Genomic DNA, 15016 nt, shown 5'->3' with positions numbered 1-15016 from the left:
CATACTAGACTCTAATTTAAATCAAATCAAATCCATAATTGAGACATAGGAATTTATTTTATTGATTTAATAATTGTCAAAATTTTGTAGGTATTACAAGTTGATTCCTAAGCCATTCATTCTCTAATCAACCTCTCTTCTTTAAGTTAGTTGACATCTACTAACCGCTCTTGTCAAACTTCATCTCTCTTCTCAACTTTGAGCCCCTCTCTTTTGCCACACTTTTTTTGGAAAATGATTGTATTGTACAATAAAAATGATATGTTTTTCAAAAATCCTACATTTTTAGAAAATCTTCCTGATGTTTAAAATCACAAATGTTAAGCTTCAAAATGACCATTTTAACCTTTGCATAGTGAACTTCCTGAGGTTCACACAATATATTTGTTTGCTCTTCAGCTATTGCAAACAATCACTTAAATGTAGATTCACATGTTTTTTCTTACTTCACGAAGTTCGCATAACTACATTTGCGAACTTCTTATAACTCAAACCTGTAGAAGTTCGCAAATACTTCACTAAATTCATATTTATTATACAAAGTTTGCATGACAAAATATGCAAACTTCTAGAAACTGAAACCTAGAAACTTCGCAAATGTTTCACTAAATTCACATATATAGTTCAAAGTTCACATAGGGTCGTGCAAGTATCATTTGAGTAACTTATTATCAAAGAAATTTGCAAAAAAGTGATCTGTGCATATAATACGTTGTGAAGTTCTGTGAAATTCGCATGCTTGTTAAATCATATATAAAATTATTTTTGTACATTTTGTTTTTTTTCTCACTTATTTTTTAGAAGAACCCTAACCCTTTTTCCTCTAGAACCCTTGACATTTTTCTAATTCTCTTGTGGTGATTCCTATAAAAAAATTTGTTGCATTTCGTCAAGGTTGAGGTATATTTTGCATCACATCAAGTTCCCAAGTTAGGTCGAAATATGAGTTCCATAGCCCCTTGCATATTTGTGTTATTTCATTCTAAAGTTTTTATCTCATATGTAGATATGCGTATTTAATAGCTCCATGTGTATTTGTGTTTGATTGTTACTGTAAATATCTTTTGCATGTTTTTATATGTTTTATTTAACATTTGTCACTGGATTTACCATATTATGTTTAAGGTTTTTTACAATATGTTAGATGTTTTGCAAAATATATGTTAAGCATTGTTTAATTAATTATTTTTTTGTTTCTTTGTAATTATCTAAGGATTTTGAATGAACTTTTTAAATGTCTTATGTCTTCTATGTACATTTTAAGTGGTTCACGATCAATACTTATAAACATAAAGAAAAACATGACATCAGAAAAGGGATTCAAACCCCCATCTCCACCCCCAAGCAAGGACCCACTGCCTAAGGTATAGTCATTGTCATGTGTATATACATCGAGTGATACATTTTTATGTATATCTTTATATTCATTTTTCAATTGGTAATAAGAACAAGTTATTGACACATAAATCAAAGGGCCACCAAAACTGAAAGAACATGAATTTTACAAAGAAACTTTATTGGTAAGTGACGTAAGTGTTAGATTTTCATATTTGTTTGTTTGTTCCTTTATTATATTTATATATACACTCATTTGAATCTAACAATAATGTATCACATATTACTCTTATGTAGCATCTAACAAGATTCATAGAAAGATTCAAAGTAGCCTACAAGAAAGACATGGTAGACGAAAGGGAACTTTAAAAAACCATTTACCTTACCCCATATTTCTCTTTGAATATCGAATGCAAGGTTTTTGATATTTTTCTACCGACTAATAGAAACTAACTGGTAAACATTAATTGTTTACAATAAATGGTCAAAACTAAAGGGATGAAAGATGGAGCATGTTTATACTTGGAGACCGGTCAATTGTCGTATTCTTTGAATGAAGCTGACAAGGTATCCACTCGACAACTTTGCATACTTAGAAAACATAAATTTTCATGTGCACAATGACCTTAAACTTGATTTATGTTACAGATCTTATTTTTTGTTAATTGGGTCAACTAACATTGGGTTCTTTGAGAAATTAATATGAATGTGAAGGAGTTCAAGTTGTATATTTTCATGGGCAATACAACTAATACACATAAGAACATCATAACACCAGTACGATAACATTACTTATTTAGTAATGTGCTTATTTCTCTCTTCTACTCGGTAGGTTTAATGTTGTCATTGCATGTTAATTTTTTTGCAGTGTGGTTTGGCTACGATTGTTATACTAATTGGATGGTTTGTCCTATGGATGGTATTTCTGAAAAAATAGTGGGTAATTATTTTGCATATGTTTATTAATTGAATTTGTATATGTACATATTTTTTACTTGATATATGATTCTTACATGTTTAATTATAGTATATTTGTCTTACTATACATGCAGTGCTTGGGCAAAAATATGAAATTGAATTCACACAAGTGCATGTTTATATATGTTATTTTGTTAAGTTTTTTTTATATAATTTATAGTTATTTATTTGCTAATAACCTTTTTTAAGAATAAAGTAATAAAGTACAAGAAGTGTATGATTCAATTATATAAACTTATGAAGGAGGATATGGCTTCAAAGGATGCCAAAAAAAGGCTGAAGAGGAGGCAAAAAACAAAAAAGAACTGCAGTCAAAACAAAAAATATTCAAGGGTCAAACAAAAGGTGGATAATGAGACATCAAACAATGAGGTGTCGGAGGATGAGTCATTGAATAGTGAGGTGCAAGATAGAAAGATCTTAAAAGCTAAGCTATGGACAATTTTGGGAACTATACGTTGACTACTATTATAAAACATTGTATGTAAATTTGACATATTATTGAATGTAAATTTGATAGATTTTTTGTTATTTTTAAAATTATTGATGTTCTTTTAATATTTGATGTCTTGTACATTATGTTTTATAAGTTTTAGATGTTCAGTACATTATGTTTTGTAAGTTTTAAGTTTTCTTTAAATAGGTTTATATGTTCAACTTTATTTTAGGTTTAGTGTTTTGTAACAAGTACACATGCAAAATGTATTCGTCATTGTAAATCATTAAGTCATTGAATTGTTTTCGATTAAATTGTGTATATGTTGTAAATTAAATTTGAATTGAGCAGGTGGACTTAAATGTAAGAGGTGAATTATGTAAATGTTGCAAATTTGAATTGAGTAGGTAAATTTGAATGTAACATATGAATTATGTGAATATTATAAATTTGAATTGAGAAGGTAAACCTATAAATTTGTGAGAATGAAGAAGCTCATAAAAAATGTTGTGAAAATTTACCAAGATTTGTGAGGATGAGGAAGTTCGAGAAAAAGATTTGCAAAAAATCACCAATATTTGTAAATATGAAGAAGTTCGCAAATAACAAACGAGCAAACTTCACACTTAAGTCCATAAAAATAATTATGCATAGAATGACCAATAATTGCGAGGATGAGAAAGCCCACAAAAAATTTTACGAAGAGTAGGTCCAAGATTTGCGAGGATGAGGAAGTCTACAAAAAAGATTTGAAGCAAGAAAAATGGGTTGGAAACGGAAGAGAAAAAATTTTGCTTGTTTGTTTGTGTATGAAAAACTTTTCTTTTTAAAAACTTATCATATCAAAACTTCTCATAGACAAACTTTTATTTTCCTATGAGAAATTTTCTTGCTTTCAAGTGTGTCTTATCAGAAGTTTTCCCATTGGCAAACTTAAAGTCTAAGGTTGCTCACAGTATGTCAATATGATAATGCAATGAAGTTGAACAAATATGACCATTGGAGCTACCAAAGCACCTCACTTCACATTTTAAGAACAAATTTCAACTGATATGGCAAAATGAAACTGACACCCAAAAAATTGAACAAGTTTTTTTTTAAATGATATTGAAAACAAAACATAGTAGAAGAAACCTTGGTTTAGGAAAACTGATTAAAGAGGAAACATTCTCAACATTAAACCAGACTTAAGAGTTAAAATCCAACTAAGCTTTTTTATTTCATTCAAAAGGAAGTTCATTCATACATAGTCTAGTTACAAAATATCAAAATTCATTACAAGTGAAAGTCCCAAAATACACAATGGTCCCAAGACTAGAATGGATCCATGATCCAACTCCAGAGATACTCAGGTTCACCGCATCCATCGCCACCAAAGCATGCCTACCTGTGGATACCTAAAAAAGAAATAGTAATCAGGGGTGAAACCAACACATGTCTTAGCAGGAAACTTGACCTCTCATCTCGCAATAGCTAACATGGATAGGTCAATGAGCCTAACTGAACTCCAACCAAATGAACAATTCAGCACGATTCCAATGCCCGACTCACCATGGGATCTGACTCGACTTAACTTCTAACTTAAAAGAGAAAATAACACATGCACAACCTAGATGCATGAATATTTTTTAAATACTTTCTTCATTTAAGTTATTCTTTTGCATTTTACATGATGCAAATACAAATACTTTGTTTCAATATTAATTATTGTTTTCATGAGGGCACTATTGTCTTGGGCTGCTATAGTCTCACCGGTTTACATGAAGTGTATTTTCAAATATTGATATTTTATATCTTTTATTAATCCCAAGAGCACTCGGTTACACCATCACCAAGGTTCAAAACCTTTTGTCAAGGAATTTCTTTTCCTGGACAACATCATAATACACTACTGCTTGTGTACATAGCAGAACCTCCAATACAAAGGTGTATGTGTCCTGTAAGCCATTGTAGTTAGGAACTAATCCACCCTAGTGACCAAGATGGAGCCCATAACAACAACACACCATCATCAGCTAAGGAATTCATCATCAACTAAACACATCCCATGGAGTTGGTGTAAAGTCGCTCACTAGACGAGTACAAAGTCACTCAAGGTGACAGGTTACCCCATCTTTCAGGGCATAACACATAGCACTGTGTAACTTGTTTCTCTTTATCTTTAGTACCTTGGGCCCTTGCCCAAGCTACATCATGAACTTAAATAAACATTATGTTCTATTGCACATATGAGGTCACTCTTGTATCCCAATCTACATCATGTCATGCATATATCTATGTATTGCTCATCCTTACAGTACAAAACAGAATTTATACCTATATCGGCACTACAGCTTCATATTGCCATATTTACAAATATGAACCACAACCAAACAAGATCAAACATGCTTAAACCATGCAATGTCATACTTTCATTGCCATAACAACTTTTAATCAATAATACTGAAAAGAAAAGATCATGAATTACATTCATATGCATTATTCCATGCATGCATACTTGCATATATGAGCATCTCAACACAAACTGGGTCCCTTCTTGGACTACCAAACACATATCAGTGCATCACATTTAAAAATATGGTAAAAGTAGGTCTTCCAGCATGTTTTTAGGGTTATTTACTTGAATCTCAAGCTTAACAACCCTTACCCAAGCTCAAAACATCAGCAAACCACAAATTGAAATGCAATAGTCGACTCTTTTGAACATAGGATTCAGCCCTTAGGACAAACATAACTTAAACCATACACAAGAGTCGACTCTCCCAATTCAAGAGTCGACTCTTAGGCCAAACATCTCATAGGAGTGGACTCTCCTGGTTCACGAATCGACCCTTCTATAGAAGAGGTCGACTCTTAGTCTGCAGAAGTCAACTCTGCAGAGAACAAGAGTCAACTCTTTTGAAAACAGGGGTCAATTCTGTTAAAAGGAGCAGACTCTTCCAAATAAGAGTCAACTCTTTTTAAAAGCAGGAGTTGACCCTCTTCAAAGAGAGGAGTTGACCCCCAGGAAGCAAGAGTCAACCGTCGGGTCTTCCCAACTTCTACAAAGCAACATGGGTTGACTCTTATGCTTTGCATTCTACCTCACACAACACTAAATAAGAAAAACAATGAGGAGTCGACTCTTGTTCTGCAGGGGTCGACCCTCAAGTCAAACAGAACCTGCAAAATACACAATACTTGACCCTAGAACTGTAGGAATCGACCCCTAAGATATTTTATCTCGATTCCACACTTTTAGAACACTAAAATCTCAAGGTTTGAAGCATCCAACTCATATAAACACATCTAGGGGTGTCTCAAATCGGTTATCCATATCAACAACCACAAACATCACCAACAATCAAAATTTTCCAACATATGAAAATATTTGAAACATGATATTTCACAAACATTACAACACAACTACATGTAGTGCTAGCATACTCACTACCTACAAGATAGAGAATCGACCACCTACCTTGCAATGATATATCTGACAAGAATAGGGCCACACAAACACACAATATGAACCACAAACTCTCTATGCACAACTCCCACATGACACGAGTTTCCTCTAGTTGTAACCCATGAGCTAGGAAAACCGTCTACACCAAAACGGAGCCCTCCTGGAGACTGGGATACCTTCACACGTCATTCCAACTGCAGCAATACTCCTACGTTGGGGTTGTAATATCAAAGAAATTTTGTGAATATTTTAATATATTATTGAGGGATTTACTAGTTCAAAATTGAATTGTTAAATTTATAAAGTTTAAAAAAGTGTTTGGGTTTAGATCTCGATAAAGGATCCAAAAGGACCAACCCAAGTAGACTTAAGTTCAGAAATATCCAAACAGAATACACATGATCCATTGATCTTAAGAGAGATTCAAATTGTTTGACCCACATAATTTGGATTTGGATCTAGGAGGAGATCCAAATTGATCAAACTTACATGACTAGGATTTGGATCCAATTGGTGGATTCAATCCAAAGTAGAATTTAGTTTCAGTTTAGATCTTGAGGGAGATCAAAACTAATCAACCCACATATTTTGGATTTGAAACTTGATCCATTTAATAAACTCCATTCAAAGTAATTAAATAATTAATATACATTAAATATGTATATAAATACTTAAATATATATAATATATATAGTTTGGGGATCAGATCCAAATGGATCTAACCCAAACTCCTCCCCTCATTTAAACCCTCACCTAATGGATTGGGGTTGGATCTAAGAGAATCTAACCCAAGACCCAAACTAAACTTAAACTTGGTTTTGAATCCAAGAACCAAATGATGGGTTGGGATTCGTTTGGATGCCATCACTAATCACTCATCACCACTCAACTCCCTTTTTTCTCCTCATTTTCCTTCCTTTTTTTCCACCCTATGGCCACCCTATAGCTGCACCCTACACCCCTTTTCCCCCTTTCTCTCACCAACCATGTACTACCCTCTCTCTCCCTTTCTATTTAAACCCCTTCTACTTCCTCACTCTCAATCCTCTCAAATTCCCTCTCTTTTCATTGGTGTCATTTTTTTGGACTAAAAGAGCTCATTCTTTTCATGATTTTGAGAGTAGTCTTTAATTACACTCTATCTAAATTCACAAAATTAGGGTAACTCTCAAGTGTGGGAGCTCACTATTGAAGAAGTTTCTCATTTTTTGAGGTTTTCATAATCTTTAAACAAGGTACGAGAAAACTTACACTAACTCTGATGTTTGTTCGATTCTAATGCATGCATGTGAGTATACGGTTTTATACCAATTACTTGATAACTATATAATATTAAAATACATATATATGTATATGCAAGATTTGAAACTACATAAAAAGTACATGTGCATGACTTGAATGGCATACATAAGAAATATGTATGCTTGAGGTTTAGATGTTTCATATTATAGAATATGCATGCATGAAATTATAGGATTTAATATGCATGCTTCGAGGTTAAATTTATGAACATATGAATAGTATGAAATACAATGTTATGATATAATATCAAATGTGATGCATGTATAAAATAATTGAATTACATCATAATAGAAATGAAATATGTAACAATTACTTTTAACATGAGATCAACTGATTGATCGAGCCCAGACAGGTGGTTCCTGACCTTGTGTATGGTCATCTGAATTGATGTGTGTTGGTGCTCCAAAGTGGCGGTTGATAATCTTATATTTGGTTAATTGAATATATATATATATATATATATATATATATATATATATATATATATATATATATATATATATATATATATGCATGTACCCGAGTTGATGGTCATTGACCTTGTGAGCCGTTAATTGTGTTTATGCATGTATGGCAATGGATCCACTGAAGAACGGCTTCAAAGTGAATCTTTATGCATGACCAAGATCGGGTGATCCAGCATTGGCGGTAAATCTCTGTGAGGAGGTACATTGTTCGATATCAAGAAATCCTCTAGAACGGTAAATCCCAAACTCCCTGTGAGGTTGTACATTTTTAAGACCAAGTGATCCAGAATGAAATTTGTTTTCATGATACGATGAATTTCTAAGGATGAATACTGAAAATAAATTCTGATATACTAGATTAAGGATGTATGTTTATGATTACTCATGTTGACTATGATAGAAGGTTTAATTTGATATATTGCATGTGCCCTTGAGGTTTCATATCCTTATAAACTATGAACCTTGGCATGAGATTATGATTGAACAGGTTAAACATGTTAGTGAATGATACATCACACCTACTTAATTACTTTGAAAATAAATGTATTATGTTTTCCTGATTGAAATATATCATATATGTATACCATGTTTGGTATATATCGTGGATATCTGATTAAATGAATTATGTTATCATTAATGTGATATATGTATCAGCTTTGTACACTCACTATGTGTTATGGTGTATACATACTAAGCTTTCATGAGTTTAACTCTTTTTATGGGATTTCAGGTGATGGGTAGCTACAGAGTGGATATAGAATATTTAGGCGGCATTGAGAGCCAATCATTTTTCTTTTTCGGATACTAAATTGTGGATATATGTTATTAAAAATGTTATTGCTTATTGGGTTGCAGTATTTTGAATGCAAAAAGTTATCTGCATTAAATTTGATATAATCATTACTGTGAAGAATGAAACCTGTCTGAGGTTTTGAACCAAAGTTAAAAATGTTTTTGTTGATGATCATTTCAATAAAATAAAAAGGTTTAATTTTTTATGTGTTTTACAAGTGGTTAAAAATCTTGAGGAGTTACAAGTGCAGCTCGACCACAAGATTGTGGTGAAGCAGGTGGGTCATTCACCAAGGCAAAGATGAAGGTGAGAGTGTATAGAGAAGGAGAGAGTGAGTGTGAGAGTGAAGGTGGGCGAGAGTTAGCCAAGAGAGAGAAAAAATAGAGGCATGGCCTGAGAGAGGTTCAAATAGATCTCCCAACATAAATGGGTATGGATCCAGATTTGATTGGGTCCCAACTAGATATCAACCATCAAGGGGCGTGGGTTCCTTGTTAGCCCACTAGTTGGGTTAACTAGGTCCCAAACTAGTTGGTCTAACCCAAAAAGGAAACAACCAAAACAAGGGCATGCCACTTGGCATGGGTCTAGCTCACTCGAGCAGGTCTAACCTGTTGAGGTTGGCTGAGCTAGGTGGCAGTTGCAGCTGCTGTCTCAGCCACAAAGATTGAAATGCCCTAAAAAATAAAACCTTGGCCACACAAGCACATTAAACCCACTTCTAGCCTTTCCAAGACCCAAAATTACACAAATTCCACTCAAACAACTTAAAGAATTTTGGATGTGTCCCCCATGCAGTTGACTGACATGATCAACTTTGGATTGGATGATTATATCCTTTGGGATGAAAATGCCCTCAGAATAGCTAAGAATTGACCAAAATACCTCTGAAACTTGTGAGACATACTCTGAATTCGTTATAACTCCGATTTCAATAAAATAAAGATCGTTCTTCTCAAAAAAACTATAAGAACATAACTAAACATGTCAATTGCATGAAAAAATTATCTATATAGCAAATTTCTAAAAATTACAAAATCCAAGAAAAATATCAAATATTACATAAACAAATTTGCTCAAAAGCTACCAATTATTCTACCTCACTCAAAGAAAAGTTAAATTAATCTTTGCATCAATTATTACATGAAAAAGGGTAGACAATTCAAAATCACCATATAACATGGAACCATTAATTATGTTCATACCTTGCCAATTGTAGATGTGGTGTTTCCATCAGCATCAAGGGCATTAGTTCTCTCACAGATCCTATGGCTCATTTCAGCCATCTTAGCAATACCACCAGCATTGTCACTAGTAGGACCATAAGCACAAATGGCCAACCCAACAAGAACAATAATAATAAACATTAAACTTTCTTGAGTTGTTGATAGTTGATTAGCCACACATAGGTAGTAGGAAGAAATAAGGAATCAGATTGATATAAAACTTTAAAGCCATCTTTCATTCATTCCACCTTAAGATTTTTCCACTAAATTTTAGCAGAGAATCTTATTAAAATAGTTGATGCCTTGTGTTGAACATGCAAATGATCAAAAGCACTACTATGTGCAGAATTATGAAAATATATGTGCAAAACTAGGAAAATAAGGGCCACCCAAAATAGAAACATCACCAACAACTCCATCACCATCATCCAAAAATGCACCCCACCAACCAAGTGAAAGAAAAGGGGCAAATACAAAATCCAATTCATCTCATAACACATACGTAGTCCAAGCATTAAAATCAAAGTCATTCAAACTTAAACAACTATACAAATTTAACATTCATAGTCTTAACATTACAATCATAGTTTCTCATAAGTATTTTTCTTATAAATCAAGTAATTGTAAGACGTTGGTATTTTCTCAAAAGCATGCTTGCAATTCTTAAGCGAAGAACTTTATTTCTTCCTCACGCAACACTTCGAGAGATGACTTCAGCTTCTTTATTAGGATGATGACTTAGGTTTCTTGTGACATCATCTAGTTGAAAGTGGTCAGCATTTGAGTTTTGGTCAAGTATAAAATTATCAAGCACGCATGTTTCAAGTATTATATTTACTTGTGTCGCATACTTGTATGTTTTAAGCAAAGGAAAATAACCTTTCGATAAACAAAATTTTTGCTCAAAAGCATTCCTCAATAATGCATGACGATAATTAAATATTTCTTCCTTCTTTTTAGGTGAATGAGTTTCAAGATTTATGTATTCTTACAAATGGTATCGAGCTTTTCTAAATGGTGCTAGGAATCCAATTATATTGGGATAACTTGCATATACATGGTAGTACTTTCCTATACATATGAAAATATGTAAATGAACATGTCAATATAACAATTTGAACATATAACAAAACTTTTTTTAGATTTTAAAATATACCTTGAGGTACTTGGAGTGAGTAATCTCTTCTATCAAATTCATCATACAAAATTCTTGAATCAGATGTTGAATCCTCTCATCCAGACAATACATAGTGGAACTTTAGATCAAATCCTACTACAACCATCACATTTTTTGTGAGTTGATTATTTTGATTATAAAATCGCACTTGTTCTTTTTTTGGTACACACACAAGTATATGAGTCATGTCAATGGCACCGATGCAATCATGCAAAACAAGAATATTATTTGAGACCTATAATTATTATTTATTCAGATGTCCTATGAAAAAAGCACAAAAAATGTGTTTACCTTGAAATATAGGTAGAACCAATGATCACCACTTATTGAACATCTTGATTGCAGTGAACAAATTATAGTGTCTGGCATTCGAATATACTTTGTCTAAGTGAACAAATTGCATCTAACACTTCATTAAAATATCTGCTAATAGTTTCACTAGAATGCTAAAATACATATTGAACATCTTGATTGCGTTCATCATGTCCGAATGTTAACAAAAAAAAATGACAACCAGACCCGGACCATAACCGGTAAAATAATATTTTTTATCATTTTTACATTGAAAATTTATGGGTCTTAATAAAAACTTGGGTCAGGCCTGAGTCTGGTATAAAATTTCACAAACTATACCTGAGTCCATTTATTAATCAGACCTAGGTCTTCTTATTTGTCACCATACCCGAACCCTATAAGGTTTGGCCCTGGTAAACTCAACCCATTGACACCCCTAATAATGACTGGTGGAGGTCTGTCTAACCCCAAATTGCCTTTTTAAAAACAATACATATCGTTGATCACATAACAAACCCTTTGTTTTTAATATATTACATAATTCTTGAAATGTCACAGGCTCCATGCATAGTTAATCAAAGCAATTTTGACGATTTGCATATAACAAGTCCCGTATAATATCCACTCCCTTATGAATGAGATCATGGACAACATTTTTCATATAATTTGTTTGGTAGTAGCTCACAAGGAAAAGTATCGTAATCTATAATAATAATACAAATATAATATCTTTATCTTCATCTTCATGTCTCATTTTTTTTAATGAGAGAGAATATAATTGTTTATGAGTCTATAATGATAATACAAGTACAATGTCATCATTTTCCCTAATGAAAAAAGAGCATACCCATACATTTTAAAGATTATAGTAAAGAAAGCATGTATAAATTGCATTGCATTAATCATGACATACACATAATGAGTCGTCAACAACTTAGGCATATCAAAAAATATATGATAAATGTTTTTCATCCCCACCTTAGCCAAAATAACAAAAAGATGAACAACTTAAAACTAATACAAAATGAGGAGAAGTGCCCTCCATCACACAAAATATATATAAAATTTTTCATCTCCACCTAGATAATATAAAAATTTTAAAAACTTCTTTCATCTTCATATCTAGGTACAAAATGAGGAGAATGTCTTCTAACTCATTCAAACAATGGGTTCACTAGCCTAACTTATTAAACAACAAAAAAAAAAACTACGCTCTTCCTTTATGGCAAGAAAAGCACGTACCTTCCCTTCATTTTCAAATAATCTAACTCCATTGCAAAATGTTACATTGTTAAGGTTTATAGTTTCAAAAAATTCAATGCATTTGTCCATCTTTGATGTCCTTTGCTCTCTAACTAACTCTCACACAACTTCACCAAAATTGTTCACTGCATCTATAATGAAATCTTCGAATTTTATTTTTCTTTTTTATCCTTCAACCCTCACATTCCTCTCAAGAATATCTAATCATCAACCTGAATTGCTGCCCTAAAAGATAAGGAAACAAGGTCATCATTGTCAAATGTGATATGAATATATTGTTCTACTTGATCTTTCATCGGATTTAACGATGGTCAAACTTTAGGAGCACTCACTATAAAAGATTGGTATTCGGTCATCGACGAAATAGCAAACCAAAGGGCTAAATCCTCATAGTCAGCAAATGATGCATACCTAAATTTCTTATGCTTGGGATATGCCTACATGTAAGTGCAAAAATCTATTAGTCAACCAAACTATAAATTAATACATAATATAAACCAAAATCAAATTATTTTTTCATTGCTTACCATCATATATTCAATCTATATAACATTAGTAACTTCACTTAGCTTTTGTGTTAGAGTGTGTACACACACTACTCAAGCTTATAATCTGTAGCTGAATCGTGTATTTGGCCTTCAAAGTCTTCAACTTATTTCTTATGCTATCTTTGTTGTACTTGAGACTAAAAATTCATATGCATTGGTTCTCTATATCGGTATGAATCCTTCACTTATGAATCCTTTGGGCATCTTCCTTCCATCAGCTACTTGGTCTTTTATTGATTGAATATGAACATTATCATGTGTTTTGCTCCATATAATATTTTCTTTTTTTTAGAGCAATGAGACTACTCTTGTGTCTCGAGTACGCTCTCATTAATGTTAATTGCATCTTCAACCATCCATAATTTCACATTTATCACATGCAAATCTATGAATAATCATGAGAACTTTTTATTATAACAAAAGCATATGATGACTACATAATAACCAATCAATATGCCATATAAGACAAATACTTTAAATTTGTTTTAGACCTACGTATGATTGGATGAAAACCAAGTTTACCAGTCTAATCAGAATTCTCAAAATTATTTGCATGTGATGTTGCCCCCTCTTTTTGTAACATGTTAAGATTAAAAAAAAAACAAGTTAACATGCTACAAGTAAATGAAAATTAAAATCCAAGCAAACTGATCAAAACTCATCTTAGTGAATAAAGTCCAAACAAGAAAGTAGAAGAATCAACAATTCAAACAGATAACAAGAATGAAACCCATCTTTTTGAATTAAAACATTGAGTTTTGTTTGAGGTTGCTTAGGGTTTGATAGACATTGAGTTTTTTTTGCACTGCACAATCCAACTAAAAAGAGGGAAAAATTGAAAAGCACAAACATGTCACAAATTTAACAAACTAATAGACATGTCCAAACATTATTATTAATAAATCACTACATTTAAAACACCAAAACAATGCCCTCCTTTTTATCACTAATACAAGCTCCTAACCTATATAATGGATTTCAGTAATTGAAATTTCATTAAGGGACAAATAAACATAATATCATACAAGCCATCACAAATTTCTTGTTTGCCACCTTGTTGAACCATTTAGTCGAGCAAGTAGTGTGCATACCCTTCCACACGCATACACACACATAGAGACAAAAGCATGCACCTACAGAGAGAGCCAATGTATGACTTTGCCAAACGGTGCAGAGCTCCGATAGTGTAGGTTGACACTGGGAAGGGAATAAGATGAAAAGGTCCCATTGGCGTTAGAGATAAAAGCAACAATATGGCCAAACCGTTTGGAGGATATAGCCAATCGGTTTGTCCATCCTCTTTTGTTTTGATTATTTCCCAATGTCCAACTAGTTTGCTCTGAAGGAAGAAAACATCAGCGTTGGCGATGAAATACCAGAGAGAGAGAGAGAGAGAGAGAGAGAGAGAGAGAGAGAGAGAGAGAGTCACAAGTTACCTAAAGCTTCAAGCCAAGATGAACAAGGTCGCCAGGTTGCAGAGTGGAGGAGGCGCCTCTCCCTGGTATGCAACAAATGAAAGGGCTTTGCCCTAAGTTTAGAAAGTTTTTGATATGAATGATTCCTCCACCCCCTTGGAGTTATCTTTTCTATCAAAAAGGTACTTTTTAGAAACACTTTCATAGAGAAACATTTTCTATAAATTGAAAAGGTAAAAAAAACCATACATTTTTTTTACCTTGCTTCACTTCTCGTAGATGTTTCTCGCTTCCAAACATGCCCATAGGCAAACTTTTCTTTTCCTATGAGAAA

General features: G+C 32.9%; 1 long non-coding RNA gene across 1 annotated transcript; it reads right to left on the bottom strand.

The window, feature by feature from the left end:
• Positions 1 to 4006: 4006 nt before the first annotated feature.
• Positions 4007 to 14779, bottom strand: LOC149843509 (uncharacterized). The gene is made up of 3 exons (XR_016431143.1): positions 14704 to 14779; positions 9965 to 10070; positions 4007 to 4146 (listed from the first exon to the last, which is right to left on the bottom strand). It is a non-coding gene; the product is annotated as an uncharacterized LOC149843509 (long non-coding RNA).
• Positions 14780 to 15016: the final 237 nt, after the last annotated feature.

Source organism: Nuphar pumila, chromosome 3, assembly GCF_984573655.1.
Source record: "Nuphar pumila chromosome 3, dmNupPumi1.hap1.1, whole genome shotgun sequence".
NCBI classification, from domain to species: domain Eukaryota; kingdom Viridiplantae; phylum Streptophyta; class Magnoliopsida; order Nymphaeales; family Nymphaeaceae; genus Nuphar; species Nuphar pumila.
The sequence above is the reverse complement of the archived record's forward strand: the minus strand, read 5'-3'. Positions and strand labels throughout refer to the sequence as shown.